Genomic DNA, 23,006 nt, shown 5'->3' with positions numbered 1-23,006 from the left:
CACCTACTTCATTGACCTGTAAAGGTCAACGGGAAGCTACCTTCCCACCTATAAATTTCGCGTTCGTCTGCTGATAGATTCAGAATTTATTTTCTTTTAGAAAAAGATGAAAAATAATTAAAGTGATGGGTTTTATTTACATAAATGTGGGTAACATTAAAGGTTAAGACGGGGCATAGAACTCTGAGGAACTATTTTCTCATGTGCTTTCATTCATTTGAACATTTCTCATCGAATTTATTTTTAGTTATAAACACCGAATTTTTTTAATCAGTTTATTTATAAGCACAGACGCTCAACCTTATGGCTAATTTCTTACAGTACTTGAAATTTAGAAAATCTCACCGCAAAAAAAAAGTTTTAAGAGTCAAATTATAATAATAGGTTAAACTAATTTATTTTCATAAATCAATTTCAATTCAAAAAGTATTTTAACCTAACATTACTAGAAAAGAAAGGCCCTCAAAGGATAAAAATAGTTCTAATTTTATAATTCTGTATTTGTTGCTACACAGAGGAAAAAAAATCTTGTAAAATTACCATACTATATGGCACTTCTGGTAAAAAACAACAAAAAAAACAACATAATTCTTTTTAATAAAACTAAAATATATGGTATTTAAGTCATTCATAGGAATGGTTTCCGTTCGTATAGTGACTGTTTACTAGAAATTCTGGTTTTCAAAATTATAGCTTTTATTACCTCACATTTAGTAAAGAATACAAAACTGAAAAGTAAATTTATGCCATGCTCTATAAGGTATAATGATAAAATTACCAAATTTTCGTACATTTACTAAATTTCATGACACTCTATAAAACCATATTTTACTGTTAATTTTACCAAAAAATTGTTCGATAAAAATTATCGAACTCTTTTGGGGTTCTCATTGAGCCAGAAACACGGTAAATTGTACCATATTCTGGTAGTTTTGACCTCAGTGTAACAAAATAAGCCTGTAATTTTCCGAAAAATGCTGAAGAATGTGGTTGAATTTTAAAAGTGTTTAAAAGAACAGTAGAGGATCTCTTTTGTTCCAAAAATAAATAAATTCATTAAAAATACGATTTCTGAAACAGCCTCAAGTGTTTCTTAAATTTCAAAGACACCGATCTGTCTCATCCTAAAGACATTAAATCCGGGACCTTAGTGTTCTGGTTATATATCACTCTTGTCGCTGAAGAGTTGTCATTTTTTGAGTGTTTCTGCATTATAAGTCGCCACTCCATCATAAATGACATTCTTAGGTGGATTAAAGAAAGGGCTATTTTCTTATGTTAGAAAAATTTTCAGAGCTACATTGCTAATCTCAAGTATTATTTTATAACATTTATTTTTTTGGAAAAATTACTTGGATAAAAATGAAATTATGCGAAAAATGAAGGAAATAAAATTAAATTTCATGCAAACTGCAAAGCTGAAATATTTTTAATAATGAACACACAAAATTTTGCGAACTAATTTTTAATATTCTATTTGTAAAGTTTACGCTTAATGAATTAATTTGGTATTTAATGACAACTTGTTCAGTTTTAATTAATCAGTAACTAAAAAAAATTAATTTTATTAAATTTATTTTTTAGTTTAATTACAATTTTTCAATTTAATTTAAATTTTTTAATTTAATTTAAATTTTTTTATTTAATTTTAATTTTTTAAATTAATTTTAATTTCTAATTTAATTTTATACATTTTAATTTAAACTTTATTAATTTTATTCTTTAAATTTAATTTAATTAATTTTAATTGTTTTCAATTAGTTAGTAATTAATTAAAATATTTAATAAATAAATATTTAATGATTTTAAATATGCTTTTTATCAATTAAAAAAGTATTTAATTACTTCATATTTAACTTTAATATTTAAATTAGCATTTCCGCTACAAATTAATTTTAATTAACAATTTGGTTATCCTATTTAGTTTTGATTAATAAGTTTGGCATTTAATGCTTTCCTATTAAGTTTTAAATTGTAAGTTTGTTATTAAACGCTTTGTACTTAATTTTAATAAAATAATTCAGCATTTATTATTATCTTATTTAAGTTAATTTTGTATTCCATGCTTTCATAAATAATTTCATTTAATATTTTACTTTAAATATTTCAGACAATCATTATTTTACTAAAGGATAAATAATTCATTAACTGATTAATTTAATTAAATTTTTTATTTAAAATAAATATTTAAATTATTAACGCATTTGAGAGTCAAAGTTTTGAAATGCGTAGAAAATAACATTTTAAGCTACTGAAGCTACAAAGAATGTTTAAGCTACAAAGAATGTTTTTCTAAGTTTAAATCTTTAAATTCGAAATATTGCCTAAAATAAATTTCTAATGAACTTGTATTAAGAATTTAATTACAAAAAAAAAAGAGATTTACAGAGATATTTTGTTTACCATCAATGCCACTTTTCTTCTTTCCGAAAAGAGCAAAAATTATCAATTTTACTTTTAGTTACCTCTCAATTTAAAAACAAAACTATTATTTTCAAAAATGATTCTAAATCAAATGTTCTTTTCAAAGAATTTGAAAGAAAAACAACAAGTTTTTCACTAAATTTTTCCTTTATAGACATAAAAATTTGTAAACAAATATAATAATAACTTAGTCCTTGGATTATTAGGACAAAAGAATTGAATTTTTTGTGTTAACGAATTTTCCCATTGCATGCTTCATAAATATCAACGTAATTCAAAAGATGAAGATAACCATTTCTTATTATTAATTGACGTATTTCTATTTTAATAATCAATAATTTACTCGAGACAATACATATTTCAATAACAATATCATTAGTTAGGATTAGGGATGGTAAGTTCCTTTCATGATTTATTTAAAAGATTTGAGTGAGATGTGAAGAAAATTCGTGACATTTAGGCACATTCACAAAAGTAAAAATTAAATCACCATGACAATATAAACTAAAAAAATCACAAAAATTGAAATTTTTTTTTGTGTGAATCCATTCTATAAATGGCGTTGCACAGCTGATTCAAGTCTGAGTTTACGTACAATGTCAAACAATGTCAAATCCATGTCATATAGACAGAATTAAAATCCTCCCTCCACCGTGAACCTCAATTTATTGCTTTTAAAAATGCTACTTTTACCCTCTTAGACTAAGATCATTAACTGTAAAGCAATATTCATCCTAAGAACAAAATCATTATTTAGTTTCGGGAAAGATAATTGAACGAAATTATTTATGTATAAGATTTAAATAAGATTTAAATGCAAGGTTGTGATAGATTCAGAAGAAAATTACTTTCAAACTCTGAGATCTTCAAAATTTAATGACTTGGCAAATTAAATCCATGTCATATATAGACTGAATTAAGATACTCTTCCCACCATGAACCCCAATTTTTTATTTTATAAAATGCCACTTTAACCCTCTTTCACTAAGATCTTTAACTGCAAAACAGTATTCATCTTAAAAAACAAAATCATTATTTTGTTTCGGTAAAGATAATTGAACCAAATTATTTATTTATAAGATTTAAATTAGATCTAAATATAAGGTTGTGATAGATTGAGAAGAAAATGAAAAGCAATCTATCCCAAATCCGAACAGGTTTGACCTAGCATTCATTCATTTCCAGTAAAACTTAAATCTTTATCCCAATATCTGTTTTGCAGTTATTTTTCCAAGACACTTTAATAACTCTTTAGAGAAATTTTTCAATAAATTTACTGTTTGAGAACTCTCATTATTTTAAGAGATATTTGTTTAAACCAGCGTATTCGTTTTTGATAAATGGCACCTGCGCGTGAATAGAGACATCGGCATAATCTTATTTAAATGCGAGTGCCGTTATAGCAAAAATAACGAAAAGTTCGATCATAACTAAAACGGGATTTATATCCTTAATGCATATTTAGTCCATTTTTTATGAGGTTTGAGATAAATGAACGAAAACTGTCAAGATAATTACCTCAACAGAAAAGGAATAAATTTTTTAAACCAAAAAATGCGAATGAAAGAATAAGGGAATATTTCAAAATATTACGGCAGTTATTCTAAAAGCTATTTTTCATGAAATCTTTTGAAAATGTCTTGGATATTTTTTTCCTTTTTAGGTAATGGGGTTCATGGGAATATAAAAATAGTAATTTAGGTAATTAGATAGGTAGTGATTTGAACCGTAATAAAAATGAGTAACACGGGGGTAGTAGGAAATACATTTACGAAAAATAATGAGAAGAAATTAATTAAAGTATTGATCCCTATACAAATAAAATGTTTCGAATTAGGGTTAGCTAAAAAATAGCAATTAACTGTAAAGTTAAATATTCAAATCTTAGCTACAAGCAGTCCGAAGGTGTAAATATAAGTATATATTTTAATATTTTGTCACAAAATTGTTATTGACAAGTAAAATAGGAATTAATAAAAATTTTTTTTCACTAAAATTAAAAAAAAGAACTTAAAAAGTTACAAAAATTAAGAAAAATAAACAAAAGATGAGTGTGTAAAATAATAGTTATGATATAATAAATTTAATATATATAAATAAAGAGGATGAAACTAATAATAATAAGGAAGTAATAAATATTATATATTGTTGCTGTTGTTGTTGCTAATTCCCATCTGATCTGACGGGAAAAAATATTATAAATAAAACTATAAAATGATGATTATAATAATAATAATGAGAATAAAAAGAATTAAATATGGTTTAATAAAAGATTTTTTCTTTACGCAATTCTTATCAATTAAAACAGAAAAAAGAATAAAAATGAAGATGTAAATTACTTTTCAAATTCATAATGATAGTTAAATCTTGTAATGCAAATATAATGCAAAGAATTAAATTCTAAAATAAGATGGGTTATTTATAAAGCATACAAGATATAAAAAATACGTAGTTAGATTAACAATTTTATTAGATCTTTAAATCTGTTGTTAAATCCCGTAATGGGAAGTGAGTGACAGTATAAGCTGATGTTATTAAATTCGTGGTACCAATTAATCATTTTGATAATTAGAAACCTCAAGACATAACTTGCGCCTGAAAATGAGTTATTAGAGCGCTAACTGTTTCACTAACTATTTTAACTATTATCTCACTAAATCAATTTTAATATTTAATTATTAAATGGCGGTGTAAGAAAGCTATTACTAACTATTAAGCATATTTTTAATAGATAAGTGTTAGTTTAACGTAAGGATTAATGATCAATGTTTAATAAACTTTCATAAATTCCTTCCTTTACATTTTACAAACTTTCTAAATTGAAATTAAGATATTTTCGAAAATTTTTTAAATTATTGTCATTGTTAAATAATTTTTTACATTAAGTAGCTTTTGCATTTTGCCTAAATAACAAATTATATGGCTGTCGAACAATTATTATATTTTTTTTGAAGAAAGCGTATTAATAAATCTTTCCTAATTTATTATAATTTCTAATTAAATATTTTTTAATAGTTCATTCTAAATATTTTCTTACTAATCAGAATCAGAGAACGATAGCGAAAAAATACCATTAATTTAATTTTTTCTATATTTTAACTTTACGTATTAGAAGCGTTTAAAGAATTAATTATATGAATATGAGACAAAACTTTGACAGCAAATTTTCAATCCTAATAAAGATAATAGTTATGAAATAATATAATTTAATTGTTTGAAATTTTTCTTCTCGTTTGAGAAAATATGAAAAAACTCTTTCTATTTCAACAAAAGGACTGAAATGCTTTATAATAATCATTTTGAAATATTTTTTTCATACCGCAGTAATACTTTTTGAAATGTGATAAGGTACATTAGAAAACTATTCAAAACTTAAACGCTAGAAAGAAAATTTATTATTTTACGACCGAAATATTTATTGTATAAATAGCATTTGGAAAGACGTATGATTATGTCATTGGGATTGGAGTTGAAAAAAATATTAAAAAAGTTTTTGTGGCAAAAACCTTCGAGCATTAGGGAATTTTAGATAAAATTAAATTTTACCTATCTATTTGTAACAAGTGTTTCTAGCTGTCAAGACTACTTGTAACTGTAAAGAGCATTAAGTCTCTATACTTTAATTTAAAATTTTTTTAAAAAAAAGTACTACTTCTAGAAGAGTTTTTTTTGATTGACACTATGTCAGTACAATTATGACTGAACTAAAAGATTTATATTCATATCAACAATTATATTATTTTTTTTTACACGAAATTGTTATAGTTATTTCAGATCTTAGTTTGTTTAGTACTTAAATATTGTAACAAAATTATATTTATGCTAGACAATTACATGAATACCTTGATTTTGTCTAGGACAATTTCAGTTTTGAATAAATAAATATTTCGAATAATTTATGCTACAAATATTATCTAATTTAATAATGAATAATAATAATTTTATACTCAATACATATGAAAATAATAAAAATATTTTGTTCAGAATTTTCAAACTATTATTTATTTAACAGACCTTAAATAAAGGTAAGTTATAAGTGTTATAAAATAAATACATTACTTCCCTACACACAATTTTTAAAAATTATCGAAAACACTATATATTTAATAAATAATCCTAAGTAACTAAAACTGTAAGATATTATTTAATTAAAAAACTTCTTTGGCTTCGAAATGTTCATTGGCTGCATATTTTTGAAGCCAATAAAGTTTAAACAAGAAATAACCACTATATATTTTCATATTAATATAACGATAACCCTATTAGTTATTTTAAAAAAACTTAAATGCACCTGTTTGGCCGAAATTAAAAAAGATTCCTATTAATGAGAATCTTATTATTTTTTTCAGGTCAAAGGAAATTTCTTTTCGAAAATTCGATATATTCAATTAATTAAGTGAATTACTAAATTTTACAACCTTATCTAAGATCAATATTATAGTTCATGAAAACCTTACTGATCTATTTCTCTATCTTATTTGGACCATAAAACTTTCCTATAAAAGGGGAACCATAAAGACCAGTTTGCTCATTTTATGTGCAGTAAAATATTTTATGTCGGAAAGCGGCTTCATCCCCTCATCCCCGGCGATATTTGTTGGGATATTCGAACAAATAGGAAAATTATGGTCGCAGTCTGGAAATTTGCATTTAATGCTTTATATTCCATGTCTCAATTGTTGGCGAAGTTTACGCAGAGAAATGGGTAGTGAACTTGAATTATAATACAACTGTCAGAAACATACACAGTTTTTTCCCGCAGTTTGATTTATAAGTTCGCATGCAAATTTCTTCAAGCGGGGAAATGGTTTCAGAACTAGTATGTACCGCCATCTATCGTAGAACTTCAAAGTTAGAAGCTTCTTCTGAAAAAATAAATATTTCTCCTGTTCTTTTTTTTTCTGACTGAAAAAAAAAGGCCTAAATATTTCTTCCCTTTAACTAATTTATATTTTCATTTTTTGTAATAAAACTTCATATTTTAATATTATATTTAAATCTATATTAGGCTTGAATAATAAAATAATTTAGCATCATAAATTATGAGCACTCTATTTGTAGTTTCAAAGCTGGTATTAAAAGCTGTTTAAAATTACTATATTACCGTTATGTTTTTCATCTTGCGTGTAAGTTTTTAAAATATCTTCTGTAGCACAGCTGTTAGTAAACGTTTGGTACAGAGTTATCGGCGTTTTTAAATAATTTTGTTTTTAAATAAACATAAATATGAAAGATTGTTAAAAATTTCATAATGAAGTATTACAAAACTTTAAATGAAGATCGTTTTTTTTCTTCTTGTTTTTCAAACTTTCGAAATATTTCCGAAGAAAAAAAGTCGAAGGTTCGAAGGAGCTCCAAATTTTACCAACTAAACATTTGATGTGTATAAATGGACAGAAAAAAAAAAAGAAACAATTTTATTCACATAAATGATTTTTTTTCAACTTAGTCCTCTAAGAAGTTTAAATAAAAAATATTTTTGGATCTACATTATTTAAAAATTGAATAAGATATCGACAGTGGGTTAAAAAATAAATTAGAGCAAGATTCATAAAATGCTGAGCGCATGTATGTCCCTCAACACTGAAAAATAAAATAAGTATGATGTTTAGAAAAGGTGAAAAATAATAAACTACATTTATAACTATGCAAGGTGTACTTCGGATACAACTCTTTAAACATATTTTTGGAATCGTTGTCAAAATTGAAACAAAGAAAGATACATATTATGGGTTGGAGAATCGAGAAAAGATCAAAAAGTTTATCAGAACTGGACGAATTATTAACCAGGATGATACTGGAATAAAAACATCAAATATTGATAGCAATGATGCGCTATTTACAATTACAACTTGTAGTTTCTTCTGGCGTTCAAATAAATTTTATTCCATCTTATAACCGGTGACAAACAGTCTACCCAATTCTGTGTTTACTACTATCATTATTCAACACTATATATTTACATAAATTCTCAAAAATATTTTCCTGCAACTCCACTGTTTCTTTTTGCTTATTTGCATTTACTTATTGACCATCTCGCATAACTTACGTATATCAATAATCTATAGCTATAGAGCAAATGGTTAAGCCCTGGCTAACCAAGGGAGATTTTCTTTGCTTGATTTCCATTTGAAACAAGGTTAGTTAATTCCATTTATAATACTCTACACGGTAGCAGGCTTGTTTCGAGATTGATTTAAAAGTTCCTTTGCTTACTATATTGGATTCAAAACTTCATGATTACTGAAATTTGCATTTGCGAACTAAATTTCTACTTTAAGTAGGATGCACATCCAGATAAAATTATTTTTAATTAAAATAGAAAAATACTTATTTTTTTCAATTTTTTAAAAAAATTTCATTTATTGAGTTCTGAACATTTATACTGTTGTTAAATGTCATACAAGTAAAGCCTTTTTTAGGATAAAAATTATATTAATGAAAGAACCACAACTGGACATATTCATGTTTTCTTCACAACATTAAATTTTTTTTCATGTTTACTGCAATTTTTACTCATTATTCTCTTATCGCTGTATAAATACTTTTTTCATTTCTTAGGTATTCAAAAAAATATTAACAAGTGCAAATATTTAATTGAAATATATGGTAAGTGGGGAGAGGACATTTATTGTTATTTTCCTCAAGTACAATTTTTAAATTATTAAATATTTCTAGAAAATAAATGCTTATTATCCCCCACAGACCTCAGGGCAAACTTTAAATTGCCAAACACCATTTTTTCTTGTTTGAGTTTTTTTAAAAGAAGGAAAAACTTTTAAAAGTTCGATTCAGCATGTGCTTTAACACTCTCACTCAATTTCCTTCCCACATCACAAAAAAAAAAAAACTAAAATTACTCAGGGTGTGAAAAAAAGAAAAACATCCCTCGGTCTATATTGTTCTCGTCGAATGTATTTCTGAAAAAAGAAGTAATCCATTGGGAAAAAAAAACTTGTATAGAATACCCAACGCTCAAAAATAACCCTCCTCCACAAAGAGCGGCAAATTCCTCCGAAAATGCGTTTGCATATTCTACCATTCTTTCTAGCATCTCTCTTCTTATCACCCTTTTCTTAAGTAAATTTTTAGAACTCCTCATCTTGAATGCCCGGGTTCATCTCCGGTTTTATCGAGGTACTCACGCGATATATCGAACGATGCGGAACTCATTTTCTTCTAAAAAATCCTCATTCCCCTATCAATTGAAGAGGAGCACGCGGCCTTCTTGTTATCAGCAAATTCTCCAAGAAGCACCCCTAGGGACAAGAGAGGGAGAGGGCCTCTTATCCCTGAATTATGTTGACTCAATTGGCTTTTAATCAAGCTCTTGGAGGCTTCAGAGGAACTTGTGGAGCGAGTACATATTTCTTTTCGATTGGATGGGGTTTTTATCTTATTGTAATGGAGGAACTCTCCTCCTTCTTGGCACAAAATTCTTCAGAGAGATTATTAGATTTGGAAAACTGCGATGTTTCCTTCAAAAGAAATTTAATGTTTGATTATAAGATCTATCCCAGCAGATATTAGAAAATGTCTAAGTAAATTATTGGTGTCTTAGGTAAAATTGTAGGAAAAGTCCAAGACGAGTGGGGGAAAATTGAAAATTTCTTTGAGGTAAATAATTAAAAGTATTAAGTTCTTTGAGGCTTCTGAGACACACGTGATTCAAATCATTTTCCTTAACTTTGAATTGCTATCTTATTGGGAAGAATAGATTATGCATTGGGACGGGTTGTGGTCGTTTGCAAAATCAAGATGATTAGATTTTGGAAATTGCATTTGAAATTGATTTAGTGTTTTGGTGTTGGTTTGTTTCTTAAGAGGGTAAGTTTATAGTTTGTTCAAGATAATCTTAATCGTTAAAGTAATTATGCTTTATTTTTCTCTTAAGTTATCCTGGGTAAAGTTGATAAAGTCGATTTTGGAAATTGCAAGTAAAATTTGAAAGAACTTTGGGCTTAGGACTTTGAAATTGCAAATGAAATTTCAAAGTCAAGGAAATGATTGCTTAAATCATTTTCCCTGACTTTAATAATAGGTTATCTTATAGTGACGAATAGATTATGCAATGAGACGGGTTGTGGTCGTTTGCAAAATCAAGATGATTAGAGTTTGGAAATTTCATTTGAAATTGATTCATTGTTTTGGTGCTGGCTTCTTTTTTAAGAGCCTAAGTTTGTTCTAGATAATCCTAATCGTTAAAGTAATTAGGCTTTTTTTTTCTCTTAAGTTGTTTTGGGTAAAGTCGATTTTGGAAATTGCAAGTGAAATTGGAGAGAGCTTTGGACTTAGGACTTTGAAATTGCAATTGAAATTTCAAAGTCAATCGATTGCTTAAATCATTTTTCTTGACTTTGAATTGCTATCTTATTGGGACGAATATATTATGCTTAGAGAAGGGTTGTGGTCGTTTGCAAAATCAGGATGATTAGATTTTGGAAATTGCATTTGAAATAGATTTAGTGTTTTGGTGCTGGTTTGTTTCTTAAGAGCGTAAGTTTATAGTTTGTTCAAGAAAATCCTAATCGTTAAAGTAATTATGCTTTTTTTTTCTTCTCTTAAGTTATTCTAGGTAAAGTTGATCTCGATTTTGGAAATCGCAAGTTAAATTGGTTGGCTGTGTCAGTTTGTTTTATTAAGAACATAAATTTCTCATCGCCCAAATCCTAAAATTTTTTTTTTCGTAAATCAAAAATTTATTTTCGATATCTCTTAATATCCGAAATGTTGGCGCATAATTTCGAACGTTGATTTATGAAATTTATTTTCAAATTTGAAAATTTGAAAAAAAAATTGTCGATTTTTTTTTTTTTATTGGGATCATTCAAAGAAGTTCAGGAATATACTCTAAGACTTTCAAACATCGAAGTTCATAGAAGAAAGTAAGTTTTTTAAAAACAAATTTTTGGCTAAATTTGCAACCAAACACTAAATGCGATACAAACTATCGTTGAAATGGTTATTTCCTTTTCTAATCGCTCTTAATCTTAAACAGTAAAACCACTTTCAATTTAAATAAAATATTATTGCCAATCAGTCTGTTGCCATGGCTAGTAAAAATACAACAAAAACAAATGCAGCGGAATTTCAACTCAACTTAACTTCCTAAGAAGAATACATTACTAAAATAAAATAAAAAAGGTTTTTGTCGGAGCAATTTTTATTTTTAGTGTCAATAACTTTTTCATTGCAAACACAGCACAAAATAGCTGTGCTGAGAAGTTAAACTGGGTATAGGGCTATAAAATGCTGAAATTTAATAGCAGTTGATCCCCGAGTCGTTGCGTAGCGTGAAATTGTTACACTGTAAACTTTGAGAACCGTATTTTCTACAATAACTATGCGTTTCTGTATTTCACGAGTAGCAACATTGTTTTGCTTATATACTTTTATATTGGTTGAATTTTTTGAGAAGATTTTTATTCTCTTCAGAAATAGGAAAAAATGAAATATAAAACACTCTTTCGCTTTTCCAATATGTCTTATATTCGCTTTTCCAATATGTCTATTATATGATAGAAAAATAATATGAGCTTCATATTATCAAGTTTTGAGAAATAGGTGTTATTACAAAGTTTATGACTTTGGGTGCTTCTAATCTGGGGTACAATTTATTTGGAATTGTTTTCCTCCTCTTAGTTAGATTATTTCGTAAATTTGTGGTTGATTTTATTTTATAAGATTTTGCTGTTTCGCTGCATTTAATCGGCGTTTGCATCTATAGCACTGTAAAAATATGGATATTTAAATTTCACGAAACTTTCTTCATTTTTAACGAAACTATCGGGTTGGAGGGAAAGTTCTGTCGTATTTTAAAGAAAATATTTGAATTCATTTATAAAAATATACGTTTAATATTAATCAATTTTATATGCTTCGTTATTTGTTACAACCTGTTGCCATCTTTCACGTAACCTGTGAATTCCTGTTTTGTAGAAGTTCTCGTCCTTAGAATTGAAATAGTCAGCAACTGCCTTAGAAACACTTACAAAAGACTTGAATTTTTTACCCGTTAGATAATTTTGCAGAGATCTGAACAGATAACAATCTGATGGTGCAATGTCAGGTGAATACGGTGGGTGACTAAGGATTTCCCATCCTAACGCATTCAGTTTTTGAAGTGTCACCATTGCAGTATGCGGGCGAGCATTATCGTGGTGGAACATTATTCCTTTTCTGGACGCTAATGTTGGCCTTTTTTCTTTGATAGCTGCTTTTAATTTATCTAGCTGATTGCAGTACAGAACCACGTTGATGGTTTTTCCCCGTTTCTGCAACTCGTAGTACACTGGACCTTTCCTGTCCCACCACAAACAAAACAGTACTTTTCACTGATGGATACTTGGTTTTGGAACTGTTGCTGACGATGTTCCTGGTTTGCAGTAGGATTTTTTTCTCTTAATATTCTCGTAAAGACTACAATTTTCATCTCTAGCAACCAGCCTGTCCAAAAACGGCTCCACATTGTCTCTAATCAGATGTGATGAACACATTCTTACACGATCAGATAAATTCTTTTCCGTTATTTCATGTGGAACCCAAACACTTTGCTTTAACACAAACCCAAGAGATTTAATGTGATCTCCAACAGTTGCATGATGAATGCCAAACTCTTCTGCAATTTGTCGACTTGTTAAATGTGGATTATTTTCCAACATAGATTGCAAAACATCACTATTGATTGACGACAGAACTTTCCCTCCAACCCGATATTTCCTGGTATATGTTTCGAGCAAAAATTTCGTCAAAATTAAAGAAAAATGTAGTCATTCTATTTTTTTTTTACAAACAAAACCTCTTAGCGCCTAACGTATTAAACATTTCTAGTAATCACTTTATCGTGGGAACCATATCATCATATCGTGGGAACCAAAAATGTCACCCGAACAACACAAGAAAGAACAGAAAGATAAACCCGAAGTGGGATTTGAACACGGGATCTCCCTGGTACGAGACCAACTCCTACACCACCATACAGGCCAGTCGGCTTCATTGACACTTTTTTTTAGTCTTCATTTTAGTTTAGTTAGTTTGGTTATCCCTCAATGCACTACGATGAGGTTCCGCAATTAAGGAAACATTTTCATCGTCGGATGTTTTTAGATCTCGTATTTCGTCACAAATCACGTGATTTCGTGACGAAATGATTATTAAAATTAACCCTCAAGGTTTGTTGAATTGTCAAACGGGAGAGTTTTATTTTTGAGAGTGCGATGTTACTAAACATATATAGAAAACATTTGCCTGACGTTATAAATAATTAAATTATAAACAATCCAACAATTTGAAAACTATTCACCTTCATGTAATCAAACATTCTCTACGGTTACAAAGAATGCAAGAAATGGGAGATAAGAATTTTGTTGATCTGGGCTACTTATCGCCAAGACAAATCCGACACCTATCTAAACTTTTGCAATGCCAGTTATTTTATTTCAAAATACATTTGAAAAATCAACTAAAAATAGAGCTCATTGTAAGAATTTTCCGGAAAAGTTTTTAAAGTAAATCGAATTTCCCTTTCCAGGAAAAGAGAATAATAAATCAGTTTGTTCATTACTGCAAAAGGATTCCAATTCGAAATATTTTTCTTCGAATATTCGGAAAGTTAATTTCGAATTCCGAGTGAAGTCTGTGAGAAATTCCGAGAGAATAACTTAACTCATTATCCAGCGCTTCTTTTAGAAGTTAAATGGAAATGCGTCTTCTCATTATTTATTTATTGTTTACTTGAAAAGAAGACGAATTTTAATAAATAAAATTTTCCATTTCCCCCCTTTTTTTATTCTTTTTTAACAGAAAAACAGTTTTAGTTCCGGACGAGGATTGCAAGTATTGCAAGGGGAAAAAAAGAGTGATATGTTTATCAACATATAGTTTGGTGATTAAATTCTTTTTTTTTTTTTGTGTCAGAATTTTAAAGTTGATTGGAATATTTTACATATTCAAGATATAGTAAGAAAACACAATATAAAATAGTTGAACATGTAAATTAAATTACAAGCATATAATATACACGTTATCGGCAATATATTAAAAAAAAAAACAAAAAAAAAAAACAATTTTTTTAAAATTTATTTTGCAACCAGCGTTAAACAGCCGATCCAATTTTGTTTCTACGACTATCAATGTTCAAGTTTGAAGCCTTGTAATTTTGAATCTAACCTAGAAGACAAAGGAACTCCTGGATCAAACATTGGAACAAACTAGCCTGCTTTTACGTTACAAGGAGAGGAAATTACACAAAAACCTTCTACGGTAACCCGACTGAGGGGCATAAGTCATTACCTTGCAATGCGAGACGAGAGCAGAATTCGTTCCAAACAGCCACAGTTGGAATTCGAACCTGGTCACTTTATAGCCAGGAGAACGCTCTGTGCCCCTGAGTCACCGTGGCTCAAACACTTTGCTTTGTTACATAACCGTCGTTGAGCAGTCAACCTAAATTTCAGTTTACTGCTACCAATGTTGAGCTCTATAGCATTGTTGAACTCAATCCAAAAGATGAGGAAACAACTGGATAAGTACTCCTAGAGGTATTTATTTGCTATGGGAACTTGGAGGACTTAGTGACCCCAACAGATTCTATATGCACCAGTCACCATTTAATACACAGGAATTTTTCGGCTGGCTGGATTCGAATTCCTGTTCTCACGAACACGAGTCCAACGCCCTACAACCCTGACTGAATAAACGTAATAGTTTTGTAAAAAATGTTGGTTTTTTTCTCTAAACAAGAACAATATTTTTCTGACATTACACAAAATACGTTTAGTAGAAACATTCAAACTTTAAAAAACTGCTTATCATACACTTAATAAAATAATTTTTTTTCCTGATCAATAATTAAAAAAATAGAAAAAAAATTAAAATTACCTCCTAATTTTTATTAGATATAATGCAAATTTTTTTTAATTCCATGAGCAAAGTAATGAGTTTTATATTCTCCCAGAGTCAAATTTCGAAAATCTCTCATCGAGAAAAAAAAATAGTTCAATACATGTCACAATATTCATTCATCCATGTCCTAACCACAATGGCAAAAGTCCTTTTCCTATTTACTGCTCCAGCAGTCAATTCAATCGGATCTTGAAATGAAATAGGAATGTGCAATTCTCTATGGATAACTGATACGCTTTGGGAGATATTCTAGAAAGTAATATCTTTCTAGAAAATACAAAAATAAAAGTAATTTGTTTTGCAGTAGTTAAAAAAATAAGGCTCCTTAGTTAGAGTTTGAAAAAAAAAAAAAGGAATGAATTGTCAATTTACTTAGATTATTTATTTTGTGCTTGAATACTGACTCTGATTTGGGGTGTAACTTTTAAGTTTAACATCGTTGCAATAATCGATGAGATAGCAATATCTGTTATTTGATTCGATTACATTGATGATCTAGAGATAAAAAAAATTATATCTTGAAACCAATTATGAAGAATATGCTATTTTGCCATGAAACTGGATAAAAAAATGTTTTTATGTTATTCTTTTTCTTCTTCCTGTATCATCACAACAGCCTTTACGGGCCAGAATCCTCCCAACAAGTCGTTTCACTTTGGCTCAATCAGGCTCCGCTTGGTTTTTCCGTCTATTCTTACTCATAGTTTTAAAATCTTTTTCTACCGAATCAATCCATCTGGTGTTTGCTCTTCCCCTTTTTTTTCTGTTGCAAGCAAACTTTCCAAATGTCAGCTTCGTAACTGAGTCACCATCTTTTCTATAGATGTGACCCAGCCCTCTCATTCTATTGGATTTAATAACTGTAATTATGTTCAGTTGTTTAAATTTTCTGTATAATTTCTAAGTGTACCAAAATCTTCAAACATCGTTTTCTTTAGCTCAGAAGATGGTTTTCAGTATTTCTCTTTAAAAAATTTGTAGTTTGTTTTATCAGTTTTATTTTTTTATGCTTAGATAAAAAGTATTTCTAAATCAATTCTCTAATTCGCTTAATTTAGTCCATTTTTCTAAAATTTTATTTGTTAAGTTTAGTAAATATTTTGAATTTAAACAATAGATCCAATTTATGCACTAAGCCTAGGATAATATGTATTAATTTTCGTAGTTTCAGTAATATCCGATAGAATAATACTTGATTATTGATACAATATCTGGCACAAAAAACGAAAAGTAATTTACTGATTAAATGTTTTTAGCAATAGGCTTTTCTTCTAAAATTCTTTTAAATTTTATATCTTATTGGTTTAAAAATTGTAGCGGAATTATCAGTTTTGACCATGAAATCATTAAATTAGCATTTAGCTTATTTTATTTACTTTGTTTATTATTTTGTTGTACTTTATATAGGCTTATTAAAGATAAATTGTAAAAATATTGAAAAAGAAACATAATACATAATTAAATTTATAAATTAAAAATAATAAATATTTTAAATTTCTTAAAATCAAATAAATTAAAATGTCATGACACATCATTCACCTAAATGTTCCAATAATCATAAAAATAAGCTATAATATTTTCATTACTCCAAAGACAACATCATCACGCTTTGATCTCATCTACCAGAAAAGATTAATTCAGAAGCACATTCCTGTTATGCTTAGCATCAGCTAAGGCATCACTTGCAGTAAACTAGTGGCAACACTGTATTACTGCAAATCGAATTTTCGTGTTCTTTCCTCAGAGATGCATGTTAATCGAGGTCATAAAATTATGAAATTTACACCTCTGGTACGTGAGAGCTAGAAGCCACCGCGTTAGGGGAAGTGACATGTTCTAGTCTTTGATGGGATAGAAAGATATCAGCATGCTTGCTGTATTCCCTGAGCATGGACCTGTGTGCCTCCTCTTCAAATTAAATACCTCTCGAGGGGTATTTACTGCAGCATCCCTAATGAAGTTGTGCATGTCGCGGATAGGTTGTCGTCACAACGCGATAAATGGGCGTTCGTAAAATGGCTTTTAACAACGTTTAGGAGGAATATATACTTGGTAATAACTAGAGATTTTGTAATACATGTTTATATAAGTTATTATAATTATTTTATGAAAGTTCATTTTGAAAAAGCTCTTAATTTTAACTGTAATAAAAAAGGTTTTTGACAATTTCTAATTTAAATTTTAAAGACTTAATAACATTTTTTAAGCTTTAATTGTAGTTTTCCCAAAACAGTTAATAATAGTAGTAGCTTTTAAAAACTTTTGGAAAACAGTACATTTCCAAAATTGATAATATTATTTTTATTATCTTGAAGCACAATATTGTGTAAATTAAGGCAATTAGAAGGTGTTAAGCAAAAAATTCTCCTCGTTGAACTATGTTATAACGTTGCTCCATAAAATCGTTAAAATTTTTTAAATTGCTAACCAGTTCATTGTCAATGTTGAACACATTACCTTGAACTATAATATAGTTAAAATTTGTTAATGAGGTGTTAAATGAAACATTTTTAGCGTTACTTTGATCCATAATATCGTACAAATTTGTTAATGAGGTCTTAAACAGATATTCTCATCGTTGAACCTTATTATTTTTACTTTAAACATAATTTAGAGAAAATTTGCTAATAAGGTTTTAAATTGAACCATATTTCATTTGGAATCGGGTAATCAGATTAATTTATGCAATAATATAGTTCAAGTTGGCCCCAAATGAAGTTTTTAGGAAATTTAAATGATATTATAGTTTAACAAACTCCAAGGTTTTTATCAGTATGAGTAAAGAAATAAATAAATTTCATACTTAAGAAAATGAATTAGTATAAAAAAAAATAAATATATAAAAATAACGTATTATTATTTAAAAAAATTAAAAATACATTTTTAAAAACGTATTTGTTTGTGTATTGTAGTAAAAACACGACACGTTTGATTGGAATGTTATCATCTTGTTGCTTGATGTATGTCAAAAAATTGAAATAGTTGATTGGCATGATGTGCAGAAAGATAACCATAATATTTGGATGCAACTATTCACTTCAGTTTGAAATTGATAAACTTGGTTGATAAATAAGCGTTAGTTGAGGTGGAGAGTTATGAAATCAGTATTTCTTGAGAAATGAAAATTTTATTAAATATTTTTCTCAACTCTAAATATATGACGATTTCGTCATAACTTTGAAATTCGAAGGACGAAAAAGTAAAAGTAGATATAAATAAAAAGATATAAATTGGGTGTTAATAAAGCATTGTCAGTGGTATCCAGATTTGAAATATCATATAATGTTCAGTTCAATTTCAAGCAAATAATACTTAAAGCTACTATAGATTAAACTGTGTGTAATATTAAAGAAGGAAAAGGCGAAATAAGAAATTCGCTATAGAGTTTTATGAAATTTCTGTAAACTGAAATAATTTTTATTTCAGTTTTGTGGGAGATTTGTAGATTAAAGAGAATGAGAGATAAATAAATTATTTTAAATTAAAGAGAATCGTTAAGTTAAACAAATTTGATAAGTTATAAATCTGTTTTTAAATAAATTTATACCATTAATAAATTAAAATACAAAATTAATTAATACTGAATAATAAATATAATTGTTTTTAGACAATTTTGTAGAATTTTTCTTTGTGACATTAGTTTTGGTAATATGTCTTAAAAAGAAAAAATAAAGAATTACGTTATGAGGGTCAAACTTTTGATCGCTCTCGTGCCCAAACGAATGGGACCATATTTTCTAAATTGCCATTTCCCTCACGATTTCGAGGTCTAAAAATCAAAACCAGACAGAATGTGTTATGTTTTCCAAACAAATGTTCAATGTCGTGTTCGAAACGTAACACGCGCTAGGGTTACAATTCGACGGTTAGCATCATTATTCAATACCTTTCTAGGTGACCGGAAAATAAACATTTGAAATTAGACAATTAGATTAAAAGTTATTATAGTTAAACTGTTTGGGTTGAAAGTTAATTAACGTTATAAATTTCGAAGAAAAAAATACAGATTTTATTATTATGTTACAGGAAATATTAAACTTTGAAATTAAATATTTCGATTAATTTTGACTGAGCAGTTTATGAATTTAATTTTGTCAGCAACATTTTTGGCTGTTAAAATAGGAAGAAGAAAAACCTAAAATTGAAGTGTATATTTTTAAGTTTACGTTTTTTTTTGAATATGATAACCCAGTTTTTTTTAAATTCAGTTTTTTGATACAAATGAGTTTTTATAGATTTAAAATTTACGCATTCCAAATTCCACAGATTTTGTTTTAGTTTTTAATATATACCTCTGAAAATATATAACTAAATTTCAGCATTACGTAAACCTGAGCACGGGATGAACTGATAGAGAAAAAATATTAAATTATTTTAATTTCAATTTTCAGATTTAAAAAAAAAAACCTTTTGCAACATTTAAAAGAGAATAAAAATGATAATGAGTAAAAAACCTAAGCACAGGGTGAACTGAGAGAGAAAAAAAATTAAATTATCTTAATTTCAATTTTCAGATTTAAAAAAAAAACAACCTGTTGCAACATTCAAAAGAGAATAAAAATGATAATGAGTTAAAAACCTTGATGGATTTTTCGTCCCTCATAGAGAAAATAATTCTGGAAAAATGATGACATTTCTGGTAAAAAAAAATCGTAATTTTGGTTAAGCTATTTGGTATTTAAACCATTCAACTGGTGATATTTCCTTTCCGGTGGTAACAGTTTACCGAAAAATCTGGTTTTCAAAATTATAGTCTCACTATCATTACACATTTAGTAAAAAATATGAAATGAGAAAGTAAATTTAACCGAATAATGTTCTATGGTATCCTGATAAAATTACTAAACATTACTACATTTACCAAATTTTATAACACTATTATAAAACGATATTTTATTGCTAATTTAACCAAAATCATTACCAAATTGCTTTGATAAAAATTATCGAACATTTCAGTGCTTCTTTAGAGCCAGAAACATAAATTTTACCATATTCTGTTATTTTTTAGCATACTTTTTTTTCTTTGCAGAACCGTTGACATTTTTTTAATTAATTTAAAATCACATTGTTTTTTAGTAATAACTACACTTTCACATTTCAAACGGAAATAATTACTTTTTAACTAATATATTTTCTTCATCAGGTCATCCTGACGTCATTACATCTCAATTTTCAAACTCATAATGGAAAAAGCTAAATTACTTTTTAACCAATAAAAGCTTAAAATAATTAACCCGCCTTAGAATCATTAAATCTTAAAATTAACTCTACCCTTAATTTCCAGATTTGACGCCCAAGACCACCACCATAGCTCCACTACATGACCCATACTCCATTAAACAATATTTTTTTCTGAGAATTTGGAAGTAATTAATCAGCGACCATCCCGATAAGGCTGTTGACACGTTCAGATCGTCAACATACGTCACTCATCGGAGAAGATTCCAAACAACTTGCACCCATGCATAAGAGAAGTTTCGAATTACATTAGAGAGCATCTCTTATAAGAGAGTTATCTCAGTGTTCGTCCTTGAGTGAGTTCATCAAGTACGATTTTCGAGAGAACTTTTTTTAATTAAATATTTTTAGAAGTAGATGATACGAAGCAGTCATATGATTTAAACGTGTCCTCCCATCATTAGTCTAGGGTTTCATTAGAATTCAAGATATAGAATAATTTGGAAGATTTTTCTTTTAAAAAAAATCTCCTTTTTGGGTAGTTCATTTCTAAGAAACTCCTTCGAAAGTTCTTTTCGAAATATATTTTGGAAATATGAATTAAACATGTTTATATCTTGAATTAAAGGGTAGAAAAGTAATCAAAGGAAAAAGCAGTTTTGCATTTCACAGTCATACTATGGTAATTAGACTAATTTAACATCTTTTACTCCCTCTTTTTTTTTTCCTGATTATGAGTTCTTAATTTTTTTTAAACAGTAAAATGCGGATATTTCAAATTGTTTGCTTGGTCCCTAGAATTCAGAATAAAAATAATAATTAAAAATTGTAGATGACTAGAATTTTATTTTGGATTATTTGAATTTTTTGTATGATAACCGTAAATATTGCTTCTAAGATTGCTCGAAATATCTAAATCTGAGTGAAATCTTCAAGTTTTACATAAATTTACACACACAAAATTCACTAATATTTTTTATTTTATTACGGAGGGCTTTCAACGAGTACCAAGTCACACGTTTACAAGAGATACTTAGTTCAGGAAACACAAAATCTTAGTGAATGCAGAACGTTATGGTAAAACATTGACATCCTAGCTAAGTTTAATCAAGTTTGCCTACCTTTCTCACAACGCGCATCAGCAAACGGCCAAAATAACCAAAAATTTCCAGAAGCTCAAGTGGGAAGTCTTCATCCACCTGAACTACAGCCTGTACCTATCAACGAATAATTTCGTAGCAGTCGGAAAATTAAAAAATGTTTAAAGAGGACGCAGCTCCTAATTGGACTATATAGCTTCTAACCCGGGAATTTTCTGACTTTAGCCCAGCTTCTTGACCAGTCGACAACATTTAAACATATTAATCAATTATTTTAAAATGAAGAAAACTGCATTCACATAATTCTCCTTTGTTTAAAATAGAGGAAGAATATCTCATTTTTTGACTAAAGAATGCCCTTAATTCCAGAAAACAAAAACCATAAATTATTGGTTTCATTATAAAAATTACATTTCTGATACATTTCTTGATTAATGCAGAAATCATTTAAAAACTTTTTTTCTTCATAATCATGAATGAAAAATATCCGGAAGAGAAAGTTCTCGAAATTAAGGAACATCTAGCACACCTTGTTAGTTGGAAAAAAAGAAATTATTGACAAGTCCACTTAGCGTGTCCAGCTATCATTTCACATCAATCGTTATCCGGAGCGAGTTGTGTGTTAAGTCATATTTCAAGACCACTTAACATTTCGAGAGAAGATGAAAGTTTCGACGAGTCACGAAGGGCCATTGCGGAGAGTGGTCAAGCTTCGTGGGCCATTCGATACAATTTTTATCTCTTAAAAACAGTTTCACAATGTCACGCCATTCGTGGGACGAACTTTCACTTAGGGAAAAAGTAAGGGAAAACGAGCTACGTGATGTGATCCGTAAATGATGGGTTCTTGCTATATATTTGATCGAAATCGCACATTATTTGCTTACTAAGAAAACAAGTCTTATTTATGATGACTTGGAGAATAAGGCTTTCAGTATTCCAGTATGGGTAATTCTTTTCAACCCCCGTAAGACAATCAGAAAATAACGAGAGTAAAAAACAAACTAAATTTATGACAAAACAATATGTTTGTAAAAAGATTGTTGTTATATCTAAACAGCTTGATGGAAGAAAGTGATTTAAGTGAATTTTAGTGAATTTAGGCACATGAGCATAAAGAATTATAGCAACTTACGAAACCTATTTTCCCATACACTGTTAAAATTTTCATTCTAAAATTATGGTAAAATAACTGGCAGCTGTCTGTCCATTCGATTAACCGTAAAGTTTACGGTAAAGATCATTTTTCTCTCTAATGGTTCGGAAACCATTTCGAAAAAGTATGGTTATAAGACCAGGAATACAAAATTATACGGTTTTTTAACTATTTACAAGTAAAATTTTTCAAAAACGTAAAAAAAAAAAATCAATTATTAAATTAGATATAGGTGCTTGGCGTTT

General features: G+C 28.3%; 1 protein-coding gene and 1 long non-coding RNA gene across 6 annotated transcripts in view; both read right to left on the bottom strand.

The window, feature by feature from the left end:
* The window catches only part of LOC107455860 (rap guanine nucleotide exchange factor 2), a 368,973-nt gene that overhangs the window by 117,180 nt on the left and 228,787 nt on the right, over positions 1-23,006 (bottom strand). The window lies entirely within an intron of this gene.
* On the bottom strand, positions 10,338-15,495 carry LOC147804055 (uncharacterized). Its single transcript, XR_015429218.1, has 2 exons — positions 13,134-15,495; positions 10,338-12,207 (listed from the first exon to the last, which is right to left on the bottom strand). It is a non-coding gene; the product is annotated as an uncharacterized LOC147804055 (long non-coding RNA).

The sequence above is a fragment of the Parasteatoda tepidariorum genome, chromosome 9, assembly GCF_982258835.1.
Source record: "Parasteatoda tepidariorum strain Cologne lab strain chromosome 9, Ptep-v5.0, whole genome shotgun sequence".
Lineage (NCBI taxonomy): Eukaryota > Metazoa > Arthropoda > Arachnida > Araneae > Theridiidae > Parasteatoda > Parasteatoda tepidariorum.
This window is presented reverse-complemented; position numbering and strand designations above follow the sequence as displayed.